Source organism: Bos mutus, chromosome 19 (assembly GCF_027580195.1).
Source record: "Bos mutus isolate GX-2022 chromosome 19, NWIPB_WYAK_1.1, whole genome shotgun sequence".
NCBI lineage: Eukaryota > Metazoa > Chordata > Mammalia > Artiodactyla > Bovidae > Bos > Bos mutus.
The window spans coordinates 53,967,189-53,992,543 of record NC_091635.1 but is presented as its reverse complement, the minus strand read 5'-3'; the positions used below and the strand labels follow the sequence as shown (position 1 = coordinate 53,992,543).

Genomic DNA, 25,355 nt, shown 5'->3' with positions numbered 1-25,355 from the left:
ATCTTCCTTCTTAGGTAAAACATCCTGGAAGCGCTCTCTGTGCTGTTACAAGCCCAGTTAGCAAGTGCTGTGGTTGCAGAGATTTTTCTAGCACAGATCTTGCTTTGCAGTCTGAATAGAATTGGGATTTTTGGTTTTGTGTCCCCTAGATAGAATTTTGACTTGACTCAAGGGAAAAGGGTGGTAGTCAGTACTGAGAGCCCTTAACACGTATAGATTCTAGAGAGAACAAGAGGTTCCAGAGGAAAACCAGTTGTTTGGAGAGGAGAGGCCTTGAGTTTACCCTCAGCCCCACCCCTGCCCCAGACCCCGCATAGAATGTTGCATAGATGGAAAAACATGTGACATGCCTGAGTCAAATATGAACACCAATAAAACAGTAACCTACGTAGTCACCACGTGGCTGTGAACTGCAATATGATTCCCAGCCCCCTTCGCCTCCCTGTGTGTTTCTCCCCAGTTCGAAGCCCCCATGCACCCACCCTGTGAGGCTGGCTGCTTTCCAGCCTTGAAGAATACTTTCTGGTGTCTGTGGTGTCCAGCTTGCCGTCTGCCCGGGCTGTCCTGCTGATGCCTTGTAGCTGCGGTTCACTGGGACCACACTTTGTCTTTTCTCCTTTTAATGGACATTCCAGTTCTTGATTTGTCTGCTCAAACTGTGCATATGAATATCCTTGCGCATATCCTTGTGCATACTTCCTGATGTATGTGTGCGAGAGTTTATCAGAGTAGACTCAAATGGCTGAGTCATACAGTCTGAACAGCTTAGGTTTGCTAGAAACTGTGCTTGAAGATCTCCTTCTTGGGACTTCCCTGGTGGTCCAGTGGCTAAGACTTCTGTGCTCTCAGTGCAGAGGACCTAGATTTGATCCCTGGTCAGGGAACTAGATCCCACATACCTCAGCTAAAAGATCCTGCATGTTGCAACTAGGACCTGTTGCAGTCAAATAAACAAGTATTAAAAAAAGACTTCCTCCTTGCCGTTTTTGTACTCTAGGAGTAGTTGGAGTGGTAGGAGTTTTCATTGCCCTGGATTCTCACCAACAGTTGTTATTGTCGGACTTTTTAATTGTTGCCAGTTTTGTGGTGTCTCATTGTGTGTGTGTGTGTGTGTGTGTGTGCGTGTGTGTAATTAATTTTTGGCTGTGCTGGATCATTGTAGCTGCGCAGGCTCGTCTCTGGTTGTGGTGAGCAGGGGCTCCTCTCCAGCTCCGGAGCTCAGGCTTATGGTGGTGGCTTCTCTTGGGGGCACGGGCTCTCAGGAGTTGGCTCCAGAGCACAGGCTCAGCGATCGTGGCACACGGGCTTAGTCGCTCCGCAGCATGTGGGATCTTCCTGGACCAGGGATTGAGCCTGTGTCTCCTGCACTGGCAGGCGGATCCTTACTCTTGGAGGCACTAGGGAAGCCCTTGTTGTGGGTTTTATTTGCATTTCCCCAGTCAATGAGGAGGTTGAGCGTCAGGCTTGTTTTTCAGGGAAAGGACTTTGGACTCTAGAACATACTTCTCATTGAGGGACACAAAACCCGTTGCTTTGGTAGGAGGCATCTTCCCTGGTGCTGTTTTCCTGCTTTGGGATGGAGCCAGAGGTGTTTTTCTTTTGTGCTGGGAGAATTTGGGGAGCGTCTTTTTAACTTGCCACACTTTTCTGGGGGTTTATGTATTGTGTTAGGAGCGTCTAGATGATGCCTGGTCCTGTTGACCCTTTGTTTTCTGAAAGGCCCCGAGAATGACAGCAAGCCTGCCTTTTCCTCCTTTGATGGGAGCATCCTGTTCCTTTTAATGTAAACAGGCAGATAAACGAGAGTCCAGGCAGGGTCCCCAGGGTGTGTGGTGGTGGCTGTGGGGAGGCGCTGGGGACAGCCCCAGACGAGCATCAGGGACGGGATGGGGCCTGGCCGGCGAGCTGGTGAGGAAGAGAGGGAGATCATGCCCTTGTAGTGTGGTGAGCAGAGGGAAGAGGGCCAGGTTCCCAGTGGGGGTGGGGGGTCAGAGGTCCGGGAGGGGCTGGGCGGGATGCTGGAGTCCAGGAGCTGGGTGTTCACGCGGTGGTTCCCAGATCTGTGCTGGGGACCCATTGGCCAGCGATGATCTGCATGCGTGAGGCTAGTCCGTGTTACTACGTGTTCAGCTGAGAGCTTCCATGTGAAAATAGACCTTTGATGTTCTGGAGAATGAGAAAGAAAATCTGCTTTCACACCTGGGGAAGAGAAGCTGCCTGTGGAAAAAAAAACGTTCTGTTACGAAAGAATGGAATTGCAAGGGCTCCACATCTGCTGGGTTGGTGGTTCTAGAAACCCCATGAGGAGAAACGCAGGACAAAACACAGGCTTTCGGTCTCCAGTGAAAGCATGTTTAGAGAGCCCGTGTTAAGGGGGAAGGAAGTTGGAGGCTAATGTGTGTATATTTTGAATATTGCTATGTATCATAAACCTTCTCTGTGCTTATGGACAGGGTCTGGGAGAGAACAGGGAAAAGTAGTGTTAGTTGATTTTGTTTGTTTGGTGGGATGGTATATTTAACAAATTCTTGTAGTAGTAGTATTGTATAAGTAGAAGTCTTTACTGAAAATGAGCCTGGACTCTGCAGTCTGTTATTTGGTCACACCATTCCGAATGCCTCTAAAGGCACATTTAGTCATTGAGCTCCTGGTGTGACGGGCACCTTGAGGAAGACGACCCTAGTTCCTGTCTTCAAGAAGTTCACAGACTAGTGGGATCCTGGGGTGTCAGTACCCCAGGCTAAGCGATGGCTAACTCCAGGGGGAGGTGTCATGCAGGTGGCCCCCGCTGGCCCTTGTGGTCCCAGTGGGGGGAGTGTAGGCTCCCGCTGGGGGCTCCAGGGGGACCTCTCAGAGGAGGTGGGCTGGGGGGAGCTCCTGAAGGGACGGCGGGTCTGGAAGGAGGGAGGAGGGCAGGCAGAAGCGGGAGAGGCCGTTATGGTCTGCGGCCCCTCAGGATGAGGGGCGAGTGTTAGGGCTGCATCCCAGCTCCCGCCTGGGAGCCCAGCGCTTGTCTCACCTCGGAGGCTGTTGCTGGCAGACGAGGAAACCTTTGGGCCCTCTCCTGAGGAAAACAGTTCCACGCACAGGCACGGCCGCCACCAGAGGCCCCCACACAGAGGTCTTTGCCTTCGGTTTCAGAGAACTCACTGCAGCTCATTTTAGGGGTCCCGGTCCAGAGTAGCAAACATGTATTGAGCGCCTACTGTGCGCTGGGTATTTTGTGGGACGTTGGGGATATGGCAGGAATCAGCTCGCAGGGGTTTGGCCCTCAGGGAGCTTCGGGTCTGATGGGAAGGTCAGACCCTGGGGGCAGCGACGGCAAGGGCGTTCCAAGGGGGAGGACTGGGTGTTCGCCACAGCTCTAGGAAGGGCTTCCTCAGCTGGGACTCAGGGCCGTGATCTGGTGCAGAATTGCAGAGGGTGCCCCGGGCCCTGCGAACGTGCAGAGGACCTTCTCACTGTTCGCAGGGTCTTGCAGAAAGCCAGGGGTCTCTGGGGCCTCCGTCGTTGAGGAGAAGCGCAGGAGTGGTATTGTTTTCTGGGCCTTTGTCCTTAGCAACACGTGTTCACCTGGAGCCGGTGTGCATTCTTCTCCCAAACAAACAGCTTTCAGAAGGATTAATAAATTAACCTCCTGAGAAAAGAACCTGCTTCAGCACCAGCACTGCCTTTAGCAGCTCGCCCGGCCGGGGACTTGGCTGATGGAGCCCCAAGCGTGTCGACGATGGTGCGTGGCTGCCGATGAGGTCTGGGCCTCAGACCCTGGGCCCTCCTCGTGGTTGGCACTTAGCTAGGTTCTGGAAGGGGGAGGGCGGCCAGTGTGGAGAGGGCCCCCAGCACGGCCCTGGAAGGAGGCAGTCCTGTTTTACGGAAGAGGAAGCTGGCACTCAGGTTAAGACTGATGCGCTCGAATCAGAGCTGCATTCCGTGGAGGCCAGGATTCTTCTCCCTCCCTGCCATTTGGTGGCCTTCTCTTGATCTCAGGTCTTCATGAACAGGTATCATGAACCCACATGGTGCGTGAAAGGCTCTCTGTGAACCCTCACTTGCAGTGGGAAAGCATTTCCAAGCCTCTGCCGCCATCTGTATTGAGAGAGGACGTGGTGTTGCTGGTGTATTAATAGAAGGTCTAGATACATCTGTCCATTCAGCCTTCCAAGTGAGTAAAACCGACGGTTCTGACCCGGCTTTCTGTCCAGCCATCCTCATGGAGGAGCAAGCAGCCTGGCTTCCCTGGCGGCTCAGATGGTGAAGAATCTGCCTGCAGGGCAGGCGACCTGGGTTGAAGAGATTGCCTGGAGAAGGGAATGGCTCTGCACTCCGGTATTCTTGCCTGGAGAATTCCATGGACAGAGGAGCCTGGCGGGGCTCCATGGGGTCACACAGAATTGGACACGACTGAGTGACTAACACACACCCTTGATCCCGGGTCTTTATGGATAGGTAGCACAAACCCGCATGGCACGTGAAAATCTCTCTGTGAACCCTCACTTCCGGTGGAAAGCGTTTCCAAGCCTCTGCGCCATCTGTATTGAGAGAGGATGTGGTGTCGCTGGTCTATTAGTAGGAAGGTCTGGGTGCACCCGTCCATTCACCATATATTTACTGAACGTCTGCTGAGTGCATGGAACCGATGGTCCTCACCGGCTTTCCGTCTGGCCAGCCATCTACATGGAGGAGAGAGCAGCCTGCTCCTGCCTTCCCCGGGGTGGGGTGGGGCGGTGCTGGGGAGCCAGAGGCCCCTAGGGAGGCTGGGTTAGGGCCCACATGTTCCCCTGCCTGATGAGGAAGAGTGATCGCCTGCCTCTTGCACTTGACTCTGCCTGTCCCTGTCCACCCGCAGGCCTTCTGGGGCTTGGAGTTCACTGCCGCCCGCAGAGGAGAGCCCTTCGTGCCTGCTAATGAGACAGAGAGAGTGATTCCCACTGAGAGCTGCTCGTTAAAAAGTTAGCTTCTTCCGCGGTTTCACCAAATAGATGACCTTGTGGGGACTGAATAATAAAACGTAGCCCTTGCCGCCTCCCTCCCCAGCCTGCTGTCTCCCGGCGCTCAGCTGTAGATCCCGGAGCTCTGGTCCTCGGAGGAGGCTGGAAGATTTTAAGTGGGACTCGGCCATCTGTCCTCAGTGGATGGCGAGCAGGGAGATTCTGTTGACCTTGTGTGTTTCCGGGAATTTGGGGCACCTGGTCATCGCTAGATGCGCACTCCCCTCCTGCTTTTTTTGCTCCTTGCTGTTCAGGGGCTCTGCTGCCAGCCTTAAGAGTCTTGGTGTGTACCACTGTGAGTCACTTTATGAAAAGGTGGTGTGAGGATACCCCTCATAGCATCTTAGGGAGCAGACTGATGAACTAAGTTATCGTTGGAGCCTCCTTTAACTAGGGAGTCCGTGGTACGTTTTATATGAGGAATAAGTCTTTGATAAGTAAATTTACATAGTTTCTGAGGAACATTCTGAGCTTCTGATGCCTGTGTATTTCTTAAATCTTCCAACATTTCCTAAATCCTGTCGTCAGGTTTCTCCTCTGTATTTCCTTAATGCTCTGTATACCGTGTCCCCCCCAACTCTGCCCCAGTGATGGTTACTGTTATATGTCAACTCGGCTAGGCTGTCTCTGGCGCTCAGTTGTCTGGTCAAACACTACTCTAGATACCACAGTGAAGGAATCTGGAGATAGGTTAACATTGCCATCAGTTGACTGACTAACTCAGATTACCCTCTGTAATGTGGAGGTGGGCCTGATCTCATCGGCTGATGGTCATGAGAGCAGAGACTGAGGTTTCTGGTACAACAGGAAGTTGTACCTCAGACAGTACAGAGAAAACTCTGGGTTTCCAGGCTACTGGTCTTCCCTGTAGACTTCGGACTTAACACCGCAACACCGATTCTTAACCTGAATTTCCAGTCTGCTGGGCTGTGCAGTGAATTTCAGACTTGCCTCCTCCCCTAATGGTGAGCCAGTTTCTTGAAATAAATACCCCTTCCTTCGTCTCTGTCTGTCTCTCTCTCATATCGTACGTATCTCCTGTTGATGGTTTCTCTGGAGAACCCCGACGAATCCACCTGCTGTCGTAATAATTGCTTGCTTAATTGTCTTTTTCTCCCTGTTGGACCGTAGGCGACGTGGGAGTGGAGACAGTGTCTGTCTTGCTCTCTGCTCTGTATCGAGTGCCTTCCATAGAGCCTGACACACAGGAGATGCTCAGTAAACATACGAGGAATGAGTGACTGCATCTGTGTTTACCGAGAGGCTTTGCCTCTGTGGTCAAGCAGACCTGAGTTGCAGTTCAGGCTCCACAGGGATCACAGGTTCCTTATTTGTTGTGAGAACTAACTGGGTTGATGTGCTGGGCTTCTGGTGGTCGCAAGCTGGAGGAAACAGAACAGGAATAGCCATTACTGTGACACATTGTCCCCCGGCCCCCATCGCCATCATTTCCCAAGGTTGTTTCAGAGATTCAGTGAGATAATGGATGTAAAATTCCTAGTACATAATGGAGGGTCATAAGTGCTGGTTCTGTTCTAAGTACCAAACTTTTTCATGTGCATATTTTCATTAAATTTAATTTCTGCTTAAATCCTATGATGCAGTTTTAATTGCCCCGTATTAACAATGAGGAAGCTGAAGCTCAGTGACTTAACACAGAATTCAGTAACAAACATTTCTTGTGTGCCTACTTAGTGGCTGGGATTCAGCCTCGTGTGGGACCAAGCCCAGCTCCCATCCTCTTTCGTCTCGGCATGTTGCTCTGGGAGGCCTGTGTCCTTTTGGGCTCTGGTCTTCCTCGTCTCCTGTCATTTCATTGCCACTCTCTTTTGCTTGGTATGGAAGGCCCATACTCCCTGTAGCTCCATGGGCTCAGGTGGCCCCAGACTGGGAAGTGGGTTTTTGTCTTACAAAAGGTCCTTTATAAAAAGTTGCTTGCTGGGAGTGGGAATACGGATTCCTGTAGAAACAGCATAAAAAAATAATGTTTTAGTTTTTAGGGCAGCCTGTGAAGGCTGGAAGATGACTGTCCTTTTGAGTCTTCTTCCTGACCCTTGGCTAGTTTGAAGGATGGATTGGGTTCCAGCGGGCGTGTGATGGGTGATTGGTGGAGGAGACATCAACTCGTCCAGCCAGCTGCAGTGTAGTCTGATGGGGTGAAGACGGCTCTCAGACTCAGGGAGCTCCTTGGGCTTGGCACAGATAAGGCTGCACACTCCTTGGCTTTCCTCTTCTTCCTTGGTGTGGCCCCAGGGGCTTGGCCTGCTTCCTGCTCCTCTGACACCACCACTGCCTCATCCCTGGAGTTTCTCTTCCAAGCTGGGCTCCTCAGGAGGGTGCACCTTCCTACCCCACTTCCATGCTGTCCTGAGGATGCACCCTTCTCCCTGATTGGTGTTATCAGTCACTGCCAGCTCCAGTGGGAGGAAATTTCAGCGATGGCAGAGGCCCAGCTCCTCATTTGTTGTGAGAACTAAATGAGGTGATGTGCCTGACTTCTGGTGGTTGCAACTGGAGTAGACCAAACAGCAAGAGCGATTACTGTTACAGATCCCCGCCACTCCCCATCATCATCGTTCTCCAGTGGCTTCAAAGATTCAGTGAGATAATGGATGTGACATTCCTAGTAAAGAGAGGGTCATAGAGGTTACAGCTTGGCTCTCCTGTTGGTCCCAGGGTCCCACTGAGGAAACTGATGCTTGGAGTGGAGTGAGATGACTTGTCCAAGGTCACAGGCTCTCACCTCACAGGTTTCCCACTTGGAGGGCTGCCGGTATTCTCATCACGGTGGCAACATCACACCCTCGTCTCTTAGCCCGTGTGATCCTGCAGGCTGGGTCGGAGTCTTCTCGGGACTGTCAACCCAGGTTTTCCATGGATTGGAGAAAGCCTTTGAAAAGATTTGTTAATTTCATTTATTTTGTTGTTTTTTTAATTGTTAATCTTAATAAGTTAAAATGCACTGCACAGAGAGTCTTGTTTTGTTCTGTTTTTAACATTTGTTTGGTCGCACCGAGTCTTAGTTGCGGCACTTGGGACCTTTGCTGTGTCACGCAGGACCTTCCGTTGGGGCACGCAGACACTCCAGTTGGGGCCTGCGGGCTCCACAGCACGTGTACCTCAGTGGTAGTGGCACACACGCTCTCTAGTTGTGCAGCTTGGACTCCGGAGCACACGGGCTCAGTAGTCGCGGTGTGAGGGCTCAGGTGCTCTGAGGATGTGGGATCTTAATTCCCTGACCAGGAACATAACCCGTGTCCCTTGCATCGCAAGGCAGATTCTTCAGCTCTGGACCACTGGGAAAGTCCACACAGAGACTCTTGGAACATAAACATGTCTGGAGACTATCTGGTCTACTGGGCTTAATGATCAGAGGGAATTTTAGCCTCAAGTTTGGGGCTCAGGAAGTTGGAGGTGCATCTTTCTTTCCTGCGAACTGGAAGCTGTGTTCCGAGCAAGGCCCTCCTGTTCCTTGGATCGTGCTTCCCCAGTGCCAGTTTATTCTGAAATTGCCTCGGGCTTTCTGACAGCTCACATTCCTCTCTGCTTCCAGTCAGCTTCCAGGACAGGCTTGTGGAGGAAGTGGCTTCAAACCCTTGTCAGCCACCTGTTTCAGATCCCTACTGTGGGGAAAGGTGTATAATAAAACTTGAATATATGTGGAGGGAATTTGCCCAGGTCATGTGTGTCTGTGTGTGGTTTTGCAAGAAAAGTATAAGCTGTAAATATGAGGAAATGTTTGCATAAATAAATGAGGATTTAGTCACTGTGACTGGATCATCTCTAAGGGAAATTCCTTCTCAGAAAAGCAGGTGTCAGTTCCAGATGGTCACGTGTTGGTTACCTGCGAGCCGAGCTCAGGAGGGAGGGTAGGGAGCTGGGGGTGAGGGGGTGGGGGGGTTGCCAGTAACTGCCAGAGCCCAGGCCGAGGAAGTCACGACTGAGTGGCAGAAGGGTTCTTGAGCCGGAGCTGAGTGCTCTTTGTGCAGACTCGGGAGCAGTCTGGCCTGCGAGACATGGGCGGTAGGTCTCGGTCCTCTGGGCTTCAGCCTCTGACCTGGCAGAGTGTGGTCATGGGGGCGAGATGCATCCTCCGTGGAGTTGGCCCCCAGGGTGGTTGGCACATGACTCGTCTTCCGGAAAGGCTCAGTGGTGGGGCACTGGGAGTGACCTCAGGCCTGTGAGCAGAGCCCAGCGGGAAGGCGGGGCCTCTGCAGAACCTGTCCTCTTGTATCTGAGCTACAGTAAGGAATTGAGTTTTCTCCCGGGTGAAGTGCTGCGGTCAGACTTCTTCAGCAGGCCTCGCTCCATCTACCGGCGCAGGGGGGATGTTATTGTTATTTGGGGCAGGCAGTATGCTCTCTTATGAACATTTAAATTTCACCATTAAAACAATGAGCTCAAGTATACGTGCCCCTGTGTTCAGATGTTTTAAATAAAAGGGCAGACAGCTCTAAGGGTGCAGTGTGTTTACTACTGTGCAATGTATTCAACAATTAGAGAAGATCTAGGGGGTGGTATAACTACACCTTTATACACTCAGCAGCGCGAGTACAGGGAGGCACAGGCCCTATGATTGGAGGAAAACCCACCGTTCAGGACTGAACAGAGGTCCTTGACGATGGGGGTATTATTAATGAGCGCCCCACCCAACCCTGACCCCACCCTGGGTGCTCTGCAAATCGAGGCCAGATAAGGAGCGACCCCCAGAACCTCTGTAGGTGAAGAGAGGGCTGGTGTTAGACCTGAGTTCAGGTCTGTTCTTGCTTCTTAATTACCTGGGGACGCTGGGCATGTTGTTGTTCTTTCTCAGCCTCCATTTTCTTAGCAGTGTACAAGGAATATAAGTGTTTTTTTTTTTTTGAAGTGTTCATTTGGCTGTGCCGGGTCTTAGTTGCGGTGTACAGGATGTCGATCTTGGTCGCACCACGCGGAATCTTTAGTTGTGGCATGAGGGATCTGGCTCCCTGATCAGGGATGGAACTCGGCCCCCTGCAGTGGGAGGGTGGGGTCTTAGCCACTCCAAGTCCCAGAATGTAAGTCCTTGAGTGAAATGGTGAAACCTTCTTGACAGTGTTGCTGTGAGGGTTCGGTGAGTTTCCGTGCAGCACGTGTCCGACTGCTTCACTGCCCAGGACGCAGTGGATGCTCAGTAAGTGGTGGCCCTTGTGACTGTTGTCGTGCCTGTTGTGGTGGTTGGTGGTCTGTAGGAGGGCTTTCGGAGAAGGCAGTGGCACCCCACTCCAGTACTCTTGCCTGGAAAATCCCATGGACGGAGGGGCCTGGTGGGCTGCAGTCCATGGGGTCGCTAAGAGTTGGACACGACTGAGCGACTTCACTTTCCCTTTTCACTTTCATGCATTGGAGAAGGAAATGGCAACCCACTCCAGTGTTCTTGCCTGGAGAATCCCAGGGACAGGGGAGCCTGGGGGGCTGCCGTCTATGGGGTCGCACAGAGTCGGACATGACTGAAGCAACTTAGCAGCAGCAGCAGCAGCAGCAGCAGGAGGGCTTTGGCCATTGAGACCAGTTGTGGGCATGTCTGGGGTTCCCTGGTGGCTCAGACGGTAAAGAATCCACCTGCTATGCAGGAGACCTGGGTTCAATTCCTGGGTCAGGAAAATCCCCTGGAGAAGGGAATAGCTACCCACTGCAGTATTCTTGCTTGGAGAGTCCCATGGACAGAGGACTGGCGGGCTACAGTCCATCACGTCTGCAGTGACATCTGAGCAGATGAGAAAGCGGTGCTGGGCCCCTGAACAGCTTGGGGACGAACGTGCTTCTTAGCCTGGAGCAGGGTTCCCTGGATTTTGAAATTCTACTTTGTGAATGATAAGAGGCAGTCAGCAGCTGCACATACAATAAGAGACTCATTGCTCTTCCAGAAGGTTCTAGGAAATCCCTAAAAGGGATCTGATTATTTAGGATTGGTGGTGAAATGCCCTTGGCTCAGGAGAGCTGGGAAGGCAAGAGGAGCGAATTCAATCCGCTGTGTTATGTTGGAGCTCTGCTTTCTGGGGAGACAGGCTCCCATCTGGACGGGTGACTGGTGAGGTCAGAGGGCTGTGGAGCACAGTGGTAGCACGGTAGACGCTCATAAGTGGTGGCCCTTGTGACTGTGATCATTGCTGTTGTGGTGGTTGGTAGTCTGCAGGAAATCAGCTGTAGGAGGGCTTTGGCCTTTCTGCCCTTTCTGCTGGTGGGGAGACAGCTGCTGGGGGTGGTGGGGGGCTGACGTTGGTGTCAGAGAGTCCTGAGAGCACACTGTCTGGTAGCACCAAACCACGCTCTTTCATAGTTTCTTGGAACCTGAAGGCAACTTTGCAAGCAAGAAAGTGCCTTAAATCCAAAGCCTGTGTCAGATCGCGTAGCAGTTCCTGCCTACCCTCTACACCTCCTTCCCAATTTTTCTTTTCTCGACCACCAGGTGGAGGAAATCTGGTGTGGGTGTGCTTGAGGGGCTCAGGCTGGTCATGGGTCTCTGGAGTCAAGGCCTTGGGCTCTCAGGGGGCTCAGGTTGGGAGGGGGGCTCATCTAGGGAGGCTCCTGACAAGGGATCAAACGCTAAGCTGGAGTTTCAAGGCTGACAGCCCCATAACCTTCAAAAGAGCAGCCGCTGCAGTCCCCAGAGTAGAAATTGACCCTAAATAGAAGTGACCCTTTATGTTTCAGATTCCACGTAAAAAGGAAAAGAAAATTTCCACGACAGTGCCGGGGCTTTCTTTACAGGCTTGGAGGGCCCCGGGACTTTTAACTTGACTCTCTACACTTTGAACGTGAAGGATTTCTGAATCTTGCATTCATATGAATCCACAGCCTTGTTTGGGACCCTCCTCTGGAACACAGGTTTCCAGGCCCACCTTAATGCCCAAGGCGGGTAAGATTCCTTTGTCAGAGTCTCAGGCCTCCTTTAGGGCTGCCGTGACGTTCAACCGTGGTGGGTTTCGCTCACACAACGCACGTTCAGAAGGCACCCATGTGACTTTCTTTGGTCTCTTTTCCCAGCGGAGAACATGTCCACACCCGGGGGAGGGTGAAGCAGCCGTCCAAAGCTGCCTTCCCTCCCTGCCCTGTGTTTAGTTACCACTGCCTTTTGACAAAAGAATTACTTTCTCTTCCTGGTTTTGAATCGAGGACCTTTTGTGTATTTACTGCAAATGTGATAAATGCTAGTCTTGTGGAAACCAGCTGCCCCTTATGGCTGGGGGCGGCGTTTTTAACACCTGGCAGTTTGCATTTCAATATGGTGGCTTAAAGCGCGTGTGCACACACACACACACATGCACAGACAGAGTAAAAACAAAACCCAGCTCAAAACAGAGATCGTTCTTGGCTGCCAGGAGGGAAGCAAGAGTGGGGGAAGCGGCAGAACGCCCTGGAACAGGCAGCCAGGCAGGGGCCCTTGCTGGGAGGTGACTGCCCACGAGGGGAGGACCGCTGTCCTTTAGGTGCATCTGGGTGACATCCATCACTACCTCCCGTGTGCCATGTCCTGTGTGAGATCTCTGCCATTGAAGAGCTCACGCATAGCTGGGTGTCCGGGGGGGACAGGTGCCAGCAGGACAGGGCACCTGGAGGCAGAGAGGATGACTGAAGTGCCCGGCTTGCTGGACCAGGCAGGGCAGCTTCCCCGAGCAGGTGGTGCCAGGGTTGGGTCTTCAGAGATGGTAGCTTAGCATCCTAGGGCTGCTGCAACAACATACCATGGACTGGGTGGTTTCCAGGCAGCCGTTTATAATCTCAGAGAAGTCTGAGATCCAGGTGTCAGTGGGGTTGTCCTTCTGAGGACCTTGAGGGAAAGCTGTGTTCTAGCCTCTCTCCGTGGCTGATCAAAGGTCCTCTTCTCTGAGTCTTCCTGTTGTCTCCCGTTGGTGTGTGTGTGTCTTTGTCCAGATTTCTTCTTATCATAAGGATACCAGTCGTTTTGAGGGCCTACCCTGAGGACTTTATTGTTAAAAATGTTTCGGGTCTTAGTGGCGGCACACGGATCCTCCTTGCGTCATGCGGCATCTTTCCTTTCAGCGCACGGATCCTCCTCGCGTCATGGGGCATCTTCCCTTTCGGCGCACGGATCCTCCTCGCGTCATTCGGCATCTTTCCTTCAGGCGCACGGATCCTCCTTGCGTCATGCACGGATCCTCCTTGCGTCATGCAGCATCTTTCCTTTCGGCGCACGGATCCTTCTTGCGTCATGCGGCATCTTTCCTTTCGGCTCACGGATCCCCGTTGCGTCGTGCAGCATCTTTCCTTTCGGCACACGGACGCTCTAGGTGTGACTCTCAGGCTCAGAAGTTGCAGCTCTCAGGTTTAGTTGCTCCTCAGCTTCTGGGCTCTTAGTTCCCCCACTGGGGACCAAACCTGTGTCCTTCGCTTTGCAAGGGGGATTCTTAACCACGGGACAACCAGGGAAGCCCCCCGATGACTTAACTTCTTTAACAACGGTACCTCCAAATGGTTACATTCTAGGGTGCTGGGGTCAGGTCTTCAGTCTGTGAAGTTCGGGGGGACATGGTTCAGCCCACAGCAGACGGTAGGGTTTTCCAGGAAGGTGGAGCAGTTGTAGGAAGGGCTTTCCCCTCAAGGGGAGAGAAATAGCCCTGTGTGTTTGGGGACCTGCATGTATTTGGGAGTGTATGAGTTGGACAATGAGCAGGTGAAAAAGGGAAAGTAGCGGATCAGATCGTATGTGAGTCAAAAAGGTGGACTTGATTCTAGAGCCTTGTAGCTCAGAGTCATCTCAGAATCAACAGCATCAGCCAGGATCCCCTATGGGAGGAAGAATCTCAGGCCCCACCCCAGACATGCTTAGTCAGCATCTGCGATTGACAAGATCCCCAGGTAGTTCATGGGTGCATTCAAGTACAAGAAGCACTGGACTAGAGCAGTGGTTTCTCTTGGTTCTTTGGTTGCCTGGAACTCTCTCTTTTTTTTTAATCTTTATTTATTTGGATGCAGCAGGTCTCAGCTGCAGCACAAGGGAACTTTTGTTGCAGCGAGGTCTCAATAACCTCAGATATGCAGATGACACCACCCTTAGGGCAGAAAGGAAGGAAGAACTAAAAAGCGTCATGTTGAAAGTGAAAGAGAGTAATAAAAAAGTTACTTAAAACTGAACATTCAGAAAACTAAGATCATGGCATCTGGTTCCATCACTTCATGGCAAATAGATGGGGAAACAGTGGAAACAGTGACAGACTTTATTTTTCTGGGCTCTAAAATCACTGCAGATGATGACTGCAGCCATGAAATTAAAAGACGCTTGCTCCTTGAAAGAAAAGTTATGACCAACCTAGACAGCATATTAAAAAGCAGAGACATTACTTTGTCAACCAAGGTCCATCTGGTCAAAGCTGTGGTTTTTTTCAGTAGTCATGTATGCATGTGAGAGTTGGACTATAAAGAAAGCTGAGTGCCGAAGAATTGATGCTTTTGAACTGTGGTGTTGGAGAAGACTCTTGAGAGTCCCATGGACTGCAAGGAGATCCAACCAGTCCATCCTAAAGGACATCAGTCCTGGGTGTTCATTGGAAGGACTGATGCTGAAGCTGAAACTCCAATACTTTGGCCACCTGATGCAAAGAACTCACTCATTGGAATAGACCTTGATGCTGGGAAAGATTGAAGGCGGGAGGAGAAGGGGCCAGCAGAGGATGAGATGGCTGGATGGCATCACTGACTCGATGGACGTGAGTCTGAGTGAACTCTGGGAGTTGGTTGCGGTTCGTGGGGTTGCAAAGAGTCGGACGTGACTGAGCGACTGAACTGAACTGGGCTCTCTAGCTGTGGCCTGTGCAGGCTTAGCTGCAACTCAGCACGTGAAATCTTGGTTCCCAGACCAGGGATTGAACCTGCGTCCCCTGCATTGGAAGGTGAATTCCCAACCACTGGACCACCAGGGAAGGCCCTGCCTGGAACTCTTCCCTTCAAAATTCTGATGTGCTTGGTTTGCGGTGTGGCCTGGTCTTTGTCGTTATTTTTAAAGCTCCCCAGGTGATTCTAATTGCAGCCAGGATTGAGAATTCCTGTTTGGGGCAGCGGGGAGCCATCGGGAGTTTAAAGCAGGGTGTGGTGTGGGGTAGGACGCACAGAAATTGCTTCTGTCCTCTTTCCCAGGGGCAGGAGATGCTAGGCCTTGGGACCAGAAGGAGCCCTGCCCCCTGGTGACTGTCCTGCTGTCATTTGTCTGGGGCAGGTCAGAAGCACGAAGGACAGAAGCCTGCTCACCTGCCTGTCACGGGGGCCCTGATCTGAGTGTGGCTCAGTCTTCTCAGGCCCCTGGGTAGGGGCATTTAAACTCATTGCTGCCAGCGTTTTCAAGCGGTGGGGTTGGTAGGGATGAGCCTCTAATGGGGGTGGTAGGGCAGCCATGCAAGAGCAGGAGAGGGATCCCCAGCCAGGGTATCTGGACGTGGTGTTCCTTCCTCCCATTGCACTAGAGGTTCTGGGAGGCTGGACCTGCTCCTCGGAAAGGATGCTTTTCATGGCTGTTGCATGCACCAGATAAGCTCTCCAAAGCCCACTGGTGATAAAGGTGATCTCAAGAAAACAAACATCAGTGAAAAAGCAAACAAACCCAAACACCCAAACAGCGTTTATCCCAGTTTAGCCGAGAGACTTGGATTAGGCAGGTCACGTGACCCACAACTTTCCTTCAATCCTTAGGAGACTTCTTCTGTGGAAATCTTTTTCGGCAGCTTTGCAATTTTGATTTTCAGTTAATTAGATTTGTGCTGTTTGGGAGACTTGGTTAATGCATTTCACCCCACAGAGCTGATTTGCCTCTGTCTAAATTAGGTCTTTGCTACAGCAGAGGGTGTACCCAGGATATGTGAATATAGGCTCACAGGGGTGTTGAGAGGCCTTTAGACAGATAAACAGGAGAGGGCTTTGAAATCACCATTTATCATCATCATCATTATTGTGGAATATTGAGGTCCCACCGAGTGGAGAGAGGTGTTCTTCAGAGAAAGAGGGTCATCACATGACTGCACAGTGGCCTTGTTCCAGGGTTCTCGAAATCCAACCCTGCTCATAGTCAGCTTGGGTTATAACATTAATGAGAAGGGTTCTATTTGGAGGGTGTCACATAGTGCATAGTGTCAAGTAATGCATTTCCCATCTCTAAACTCTTGGAGCTGAGAGGGGCTGTAGGAGTTATCTCAGCCAGGCCTTCAATTTACAAGTCCAGGAAACTGAAGCATCCATGCTTTTGAACTGTGGTGTTGGAGAAGACTCTTGAGAGTCCCCTGGACTGCAAGGAGATCCAACCAGTCTATCCTAAAGGAAATCAGTCCTGAATATCCATTGGAAGGACTGATGCTGAAGCTGAAGCTCCAGTACTTGAGCCACCTGAATCAAAGAGCTGACCCATTGGAAAAGAGCCTGATGCTGGGAAAGATTGAAGGTGGGAGGAGAAGAAGGGGACAGAGGATGAGATGGTTGGATGGCGTCACTGACTCGATGGACATAGTCTGAGTAAGCTCCGGGAGATGGTGAAGGACGGGGAAGCCTGCTGTGCTGCAGTCCCTAGGGTCGCAAAGAGCTGGACATGACTGAGCGACGGAACTGAACTGAGGGTTCTTCCTACATTTGAGTTTGGAAAGTCATAGGCTTTTCTTCCTTCTCCATGCGTCCTTGTCCCCCTTCCCCTCCCTTATTTGCACTGGACACAGAGGAGGGGAGGGAGGTTAATCTGACTGCGTGGGTATTTGAGAGGCATCTCTCTGAACTGAGGAGCAGCCTGGGGCCTGGTTTTATGGATTCATCACAGATTCTGGCCTTTGTTCCTGTTCTCCCATGTCAGAGATTATAGACTGCTTGTTAGTGATATGACACCAGGAATCATAATTTAATAATTTACATCCTGCTGCTCTTCTCAAAAGGCTTGGAGGCAGCAAGGAAGAAAGGGGAGCTAGGTAGATAGAATCAGGGTGTTCAGAGGAGCTCCGGAGCCATCTGTGTGGGTGGGCTCTGTTTTCTGCATGCCTGTGGATAAGATAGGTGGGACCTGTGTGTTAAGAGATCATGGGTACTGTCCAGGCAGGGGGTTTAAATTCCCTTTGCTTCCTGTCTGTCGTCTCTGATCAGTTCCAAGTAGCTTGCCTGTTGGAGTGTTGCTGATCAGTGGGTGGAGCGTGCACTCGATTAGCCATGCCTGTCAAGACCCAGGGGTGGGGGCATCTCCTCTCCAGGCACCACCAGCTGAGACTTGGATGTCTGGAGAATCCTATTTTAGGCATCTTAGAAAAGGAAACAGACATAACCTCTGTCCTTGGGGGAAATTACAGTCGCATCAGGGAGGCAGAACACAAGCTCGAAGAGGACTTAATGCCCCCCAAATCTCAACCATCTCAATTAGCGTTATTAGCATCATTTAGTAATAGCCACCCGCAAACACTGCGTCACATCTTGTGGTTTTAACACATGGAGACGCCTAGGACAGAAAAGAATTTACACGCAAGATGAAGAAGTCAGGACTTGAGATGGGGTCTTATTTCCTGCGGCCGTACAGCTGGTAAACACAGCCCAGGGCAGTACAGACCTGTCTCAGTCGTGCTTCTCAGGAAGGGGCCCAGAAGGGGGTTAGTGCAGGGTGTGGAGGGCAGGCAAGGTGAGCCTGTCTGGGCACGAGGGAGGAGGTCCAGGGAAGGTGCTCGGTCCTCCATAGGTGGCATCTCCTCTGGATGTTCGTTTATCGGAGCCTTTCCTCCTGTCTAGACTTTAGGCTGGTGTTATCTGAGTCCTCATCTTGAGACAGTATTCTGATGATAGTCCGAGAGCTCCTGCCTCATTAAGGTCAGCCTCGGGCCCTGGCCTTGGAGACCTGCTCAGCTACATTTTCTTCTTTGTTCAGAGAGGGTGGCTGCCTTACCATGGAGGATCCAGTGGGGGCCCGAGAACTTGGGGGGTGCTCGCTGCAGCTGGGGCTGTCTTCTTGAGAAGCTTGATTGGAGCAAGGTGTGGGGACCTCCTGTCTGGTCCCGGGCTGGAGAAGGTGCCTGTGGGGAGGTGGGGTTTGGGGTTGCAGGGCCTGGGGAGAAAAGGGAGTCAGACCTGAAAGCGCCCAGCACGCATCCCTGAATCCACGTCTCAGAGCCCAGGGAGTGTCTGAGTTGCAGGTTCCCTCTTTTCTATTTTCTTGGGTTGTTTTGCCTTTTAAGTGCAAAGAAGATACCGCACAGCGGGAACATCTGTGCTCCTCGGGACTCTGTGACTGATTTGTTAAATGTAAATTTCCTAATGTAGGTTATGGAACTGGTGAAGGGGAGACGCAGGCAGGCTGGCTGGGGAAACATCTCTCCGCACTCGGCTTCACACGGCGCGTGTGGCTCCGGGACCAGCCTGGAACAGGGCCGGACCAAGGCTGCAGCTCCCCGTGCCCTTGGCCCTGGCTTGTGCCCAGGGCCTTGGTCTTGCCTTCCTCGAAGCCATAAAGAAGCAGCGGCTGGTGATCACGTGACTGGGTGGGCGGAGACAGTTCCCTCAATGGTTGTGAGGAAGGTGGTCGGAAAGACACAAAGCCTGCACTGTCGCGGGAGATGGGGACCTCAGTAGTTTTTAGGGCGCTCTGGTTATCGAGTGAGGCAGTCAAGGAAATGGAGCCTCAGAGACACAAAGTAACTGTCTCAAGACCACAGGAGCAGTTTGGAGGTGGCACTGCCAGCACAGGGGCTCAGACACCCCAGTTCCTGCTGGAAGGACCTCATTTCCTCAGTTCAGGGTGCATTTCCATTCACATCTGCAGCACGGGAACGCAGGCTGCCTCCTGACTAGCGGGTGGGATGGTGTCAGAATGGTGACCCTGCCCCACCCGTGTGGCTCCGGGTCCCATCAGACCAGGCAGAGCCTGTTTCCTGAGGGCTTGTTTTATGACTGGTGGTGTGCAGATTGCTTCAGACATGTCTGCTCAGTTTAATCTGAAACACACCCAGATCCTATCGAGTAGGGGTGTCTTACACCTGTTTCTGCTGAGAAACCTCAACTCCTCTCCAGCCATGCTACTGGTCAAGGGCAGAGCTTCCAACTTGCAGGGGGCAGCAGAGGGGCTCTCCAGCCCCTTAATGCTCCCCACTGCCGGCCTCGGGTGGGCTGATGGAGTGGGTCCTCGTCCGTTCCCGCCCCCCGGCCCCATCAGCTCTCAGTGTCTCTGGAGTGAGACTGCGTCCTTCCGTCCCGTGGTCAACAGGCTGCTGCCTGCCAGTTTTCCGGACACTTGCTGCCGAACTATGTTCCGATCGAAAGAAACACAATTACTCTCGGAGACTTGAGGGCAATTGTGAACACTTGCAGCCCGCTCTCTTGTTCAATACTCGCTTGGAGGAGCTCTCTGGAGAGGACTGGAAAGCCGTCTTTGGGTGGAGAGTGATCTCTCTGGCCTCGGCTCTCTGGTGCAGGCAGGGATGGTCAGCTCTTCCCGCTCTTGGGGAGTGGGCAGAGTTATTTTTACTTAGGTGGTAATGTGGAGACTTGAATTCAGGGCAGAGGTGGCATCGCGCCTCTTTCAGGTGCAAGCCAATTTGTCGCACGGTAGCAGAGGGGATTGTTAGGGAAGCCGGGCTGTTTGGAGAGTCCTCAAGGGAGGAGACCCGAGAGGAGGGGCCGTCACGTGCTCCTCGCCAGTTTGCAGAGGGCTTGGAGGTAATGTTTTCAGACAGTAAGGGAGGGTCAGAGGTTCCTACCCTTAGAATCTCATCAAAGAGCTAAGTGGCGCCCAAAGAGGAGGAATGATTCTTCCAGAATTCTGAACCCCGAGCTTGGTTCTCATTGAGATAGGCGGGTGTTGGGGAGGCATGCCTCTCACCCTTGTCCTAAGGTGCGGATAGAAGGAGTGCCAAGCAGGCTCTGGCCGTCTTTGTGCCCAAGCTGTTGGTGGGCAGGTGGGTGGGGGGTGGGTGGGTTGGGTCCTGCGGAGGGTGACCCCCGGAGAGAGGGGAGAGACAGGGGGCAGCATCTGAGCCCTGAAGGCATTCATTCCCCAGAGGTGGGGCAGGGCCGTCTGAGCCTCTCTCCCCCCTCTCTGCTGGGCTGCCCTGCCTCCATCAGAGCCCCTCATCCAGCCCTCCTGACTGCACCACCCACCTGGACCAAGTGGAGGGGGGTGGAAGGACAGCCTGCTGTTCCTTGCTCTGGCCTGTGATGGGGAGCTGGGCGAGGGGAGGTGGGCTCCCATGGACTCTGAGTACCCCCGAGCCCTCTGAACATGGCTCGGCCAGACAGGCTGGCTGGGATGGGGGGGGCCAGGAGCCTTCTGGTCAGCGTCTTAGGCCACCGTGTTTCTGTTGAACTCACGCCTGTGGCTTCCAGGCCTGATCTCTCAGTTATTACCTAGCACCACCAAGCAGACAGCAACGGTAATTATCAACACTCTGAGAGCGGCCATTCGCCGGGCTTGGCAAGGTGACTCAGAACATTAGATCAGTATTAGAGAAGGAAAATAAAAACGACTCAAGGAAGCCCCCAGCCCCCTCCTCCTGTGTTCTCCTGGTGTTCTAACACTCCAAACATTCATTTTGAAGACAGAGATTTCTGTCCTACCAGAACTCACCATGCGCTTCCTCCTGGGGACACACACAGGCTTCCCTGCAGTGGAAGGGGCTGCCTTCTCCTGGCTTGTGTCTGCTGCCAACCGCACCCCCAGGAGCCATCGGGTTAGTGCTGGACAAGCACTCAGGGAAGAGGGCGTGAGGTCATGGGAGCCTGTGCTGGCCTGGCAAGCGTTGCCCTGGTTTTAAATGCTAAGTTCCATGAGGGTAGGGCAGGCTTGGTCTTGTTCACAGCTGTACCTGCAGCCATCGGGTTAGTGCCGGACAAGCACTCAGGGAAGAGGGCGTGAGGTTATGGGAGGCAGGGCCAGGGCCGTGTGCTGGCCTGGGAAGTGTTGCCCTGGCTTTAAATGCTAAGTTCCATGAGGGTAGGGCAGGCTTGGTCTCGTTCACAGCTGTACCTGCAGCATGTGAAGCAGAGCCCAGCGTGTGTCCGTGAAAGCAGCGTTCAGTGCTGGACCCCGTGTGCGGAGCCATGAGGCAGGGAGCCCAGGCCCGCTCCTTCAGCCCCCGGGGCAGGAGGCGGGGGTACCAGGTCCGGTCTATGTGGGTGTGCTCTGAACCTCTGCCCAGGGATTGGCCTGTGGCGTCCAGTTAGAACTTGAATGGAAAAATTTATTCCTGCTTCAGGAAAGCACAAGAAAAATATTTGTTCCCATCATCAAAGTGGAAATTTAAGTCAATGACAATGGAAACTATTTCTGGCCATTCACAGACTAGGAAGAGGAGGGAGGGAGCGGGTTGACTCACACAGGGCAGTAGAATTCAGGCCCTGAAGACTGTAAATTTTAGGGGTGAAATAACAGCGTAGAAATAAAACTCCCCAAGGGAACATAAACCAACCTGTAATCACATACAAACAGCAAACCCCGTCCTGTTTAGTGGCGTGTGCTGTGGCTCTGGGGGTGACGGGCGGCTGGGAACCTTGGGCTCTGGGGCGGCATTGGGTTTTGTCCTCCTCCCGCACACCGTGGCTGACACCAGGCGGCTTCTCAGGGTGAGCCATCACTGATCCGAGCCTGATCATCCCCACCCCCGGCTCTCAAGCTGGAAGACCCAGCTGTGACAGCTGTAGGTCTCCGGATTAGTTTGCTACCTGTGAAGGTTTTCCAGGTGAAAATGGGAGGCACACGCAGTAGTGAGAAGAAGCCCACTTGGGAGTTGGGTGTTTTGTGGGTTAAGAAGCAGGTTGGGAAGAAAAGCAGCTGATTAGGATACTCTAGCGGGAGGAATCAGAATGAGATGAAGTAAGGTGGGCCCTGTGCGGGTGATGATTGGTCTGGGTGATGGGTGCAGTGGGGTTCATCATATGAAGCTCTTTAATTTGGTGAATGTTTGTAAATGTCTATAATAAGTGGTCATAAAAGAAGCTGTTGACCCCTGGGCCTCCCCCTCAGGTATTACCCCCTGGTGTTACCGGAGGTCTCTTTCCTTAGCTGTTCCACACAGACTGACTTCAAGACTCAGGCTCCAAATCCTGCAGAAAAGTGGGAAAGAAAAAATGTGAGACAGACTATTTATCAGGGTTTTGACTGAAAGGGTTACTTTTCCATGGTCTGGAGATCCACATCTGAGAAGCAGTTTGGGCTTTCTCTGCTCCTAACTAAAAGTAAAGGTCCAGACGAGTACCAAGGGCATCTGGACACATGGATACTCTCAGAGATCCAGGGACACGTGGTGGATACTCCCAGAGATCCAGGGACCCGTAGTGGATGCTCCCAGAGATCCAGGGACACATGGTGGATGCTCCCAGAGATTCAGGGACCCGTGGTGGATGCTCCCAGAGATTCAGGGACCTGTGGTGGATGCTGCCAGAGATCCAGGGACCCGTGGTGGCAGGGATACGTGGTGGATGCTCCCAGAGATCCAGGGACACGTGCTGGATGCTCCCAGAGATCCAGGGACCCGTGGTGGCAGGGACACATGGTGGATGCTCCCAGAGATCCAGGGACACGTGCTGGATGCTCCCAGAGATCCAGGGACCCATGGTGGCAGGGATACGTGGTGGATGCTCCCAGAGATCCAGGGACCCGTGGTGGCAGGGACACATGGTGGATGCTCCCAGAGATCCAGGGACCCGTGGTGGATGCTCCCAGAGATCCAGGGACACGTGGTGGATGCTCCCAGAGATCTAGGGACACGTGGTGGATGCTCCCAGAGATCCAGGGACCCGTGGTGGATGCTCCCAGAGATCCAGGGGCCCGTGGTGGATGCTCCCAGAGATCCAGGGACCCGTGGTGGATGCTCCCAGAGATCCAGGGACCCGTGGTGGATGCTCCCAGAGATCCAGGGGCCCGTGGTGGATGCTCCCAGAGATCCAGGGACACGTGGTGGATGCTCCCAGAGATCCAGGGGCCCGTGGTGGATGCTCCCAGAGATCCAGGGGCCCGTGGTGGATGCTCCCAGAGATTCAGGGGCCTGTGGTGGATGCTGCCAGAGATCCAGGGACACGTGGTGGATGCTCCCAGAGATCCAGGGACACGTGGTGGATGCTCCCAGAGATCCAGGGGCCCGTGGTGGATGCTCCCAGAGATCCAGGGGCCCGTGGTGGATGCTCCCAGAGATCCAGGGACCCGTGGTGGCAGGGACACATGGTGGATGTTCCCAGAGACCCAGGGACACATGGTGGATGCTCCCAGAGATCCAGGGGCCCGTGGTGGATGCTCCCAGAGATTCAGGGACCTGTGGTGGATGCTGCCAGAGATCCAGGGACACATGGTGGATGCTCCCAGAGATCCAGGGACCCGTGGTGGATGCTCTCAGAGATCCAGGGACACGTGGTGGATGCTCCCAGAAATCCAGGGACCTGTGGTGGCAGGGATACGTGGTGGATGCTCCCAGAGATCCAGGGACACGTGGTCGATGCTCCCAGAGATCCAGGGACCCATGGTGGCAGGGATACATGGTGGATGCTCCCAGAGATCCAGGGACCCGTGGTGGCAGGGACACATGGTGGATGCTCCCAGAGATCCAGGGACACGTGGTCGATGCTCCCAGAGATCCAGGGACCCATGGTGGCGTGGTGGATGCTCCCAGAGATCCAGGGACCCGTGGTGGCAGGGACACATGGTGGATGCTCCCAGAGATCCAGGGACATGTAGTGGATGCTCCCAGAGATCCAGGGACACATGGTGGATGCTCCCAGAGATTCAGGGACCCATGGTGGCAGGGACACATGGTGGATGCTCCCAGAGATCCAGGGACACGTGGTCGATGCTCCCAGAGATCCAGGGACCCATGGTGGCAGGGATACATGGTGGATGCTCCCAGAGATCCAGGGACCCGTGGTGGCAGGGACACATGGTGGATGCTCCCAGAGATCCAGGGACATGTAGTGGATGCTCCCAGAGATCCAGGGACACATGGTGGATGCTCCCAGAGATTCAGGGACCCATGGTGGCAGGGATACGTGCTGGATGCTCCCAGAGATCCAGGGACCCTTGGTGGTAGGGATACGTGCTGGATGCTCCCAGAGATCCAGGGACACGTGGTGGATGCTCCCAGAGATCCAAAGATACGTGGTAGATGCTCCCAGAGATCCAGGGACCCGTGGTGCCAGGGACACATGGTGGATGCTCCCAGAGATCCAGGGACCCGTGGTGGATGCTCCTAGAGATCCAGGGTCCCATGGTGGCAGGGACACGTGGTGGATACTCCCAGAAATCCAGGTTGCTAGTTCCAGTGGAGGCCTTTGCTGCCGCCACAGCTGTCCCTTGGACGATGTCCCCTCCTTCTGACGGGCACCCCTCCCTCGATGGCAGTGCCAGACTTGGGTTCCCAGGGGCGGCTGCCACGCCCGTGTGGGTGCAGGCTGTGCTGCTCTGAGTGTGCGGAGAGACTGTTCTGAAGGCAGCGGAGGCAGGAGGTGAGCCAGGGGGACAGCGGCTGCCGTCTCCCCAGTGGCTGCTCCTCACAGCCCTGGTCCCCCGGGTCTGTCTGCGACCTCCTCCTCTTCTGCCTGGCTTTGGGCTGGTACTTGTTGCTCAGGGGTAGCTGTGACCGTTTCAGAAATGATGGCTGTAGGTCGTACTTAGGAGTCGGCAGAGGCTGTCTATATCCCAGAAGGATGGATGACAGGTGCTGTTCTTACCACCCCGCCCCCCTCCCCCGACCCACTGGGAGATCTCAGACTTGCTTTCTGAGCCGGAGGGAGCGGGGCAGACTCTGGTCATCGGCGCCTGACTTGTGTGCTTGACCCGGCAGCTGTACCTAGGAGGAGGCGGGTAAGGCGGGGTCAGGGGCAGGGGAGGGCCTGCCTCTCTCAGACCCTCCTGCTGTTGAAACAGTGATGTCACTTGGTCCATCAGAAGGCAGCCTCTAGAAGGGGAGCCCTTCCCTGTGAGGCGTGAAGGCTGTCCCTGGCACTACGTTCAGTCCTCATCCATGTTCGAGGTCCGCGTGCACCAGGCTGGCTGCCGTAGCCTCCCCTCTTTCTTCCCCTCTGCTGCCTGAGTTGGCATCGCCAACGTTCCTTCCCTGACCCTGGCACTGTCTCCCAGCTGGGCACCTCCTCTCTCTCCTCCTCTTCCTGTCCTTTCACTAGGCGGCCACCCAGGAGCATTCTCCGAAGATGCAAATCTGGTCATGACCGCTTGTTTCCAGCTCTCCTAGGGCCCTCTGTGGCCCGCAGAGCGCACGCAGAGCGCACGAGGGCTTCGTGGGGCTCCATGCTTACAGGACGTGGCCCCGCCCATATGACTCAGCCCCTCCCCTTGCCGCTGTGCATGCGCACGCGGCTCGGGTTGAACCTTCACGACCTGTTCTTCATCTGTTCTCTGCTGGTTTCACCCTCTCACCTTTGCATCTGCTGGTTCCTCTGCCAGAA

General features: G+C 53.6%; 1 protein-coding gene across 10 annotated transcripts in view; it reads left to right on the top strand.

The window, feature by feature from the left end:
• Positions 1 to 25,355, top strand: part of MSI2 (musashi RNA binding protein 2) — a 403,990-nt gene that overhangs the window by 43,333 nt on the left and 335,302 nt on the right. The gene's annotated exons all lie outside the window — the stretch shown is intronic.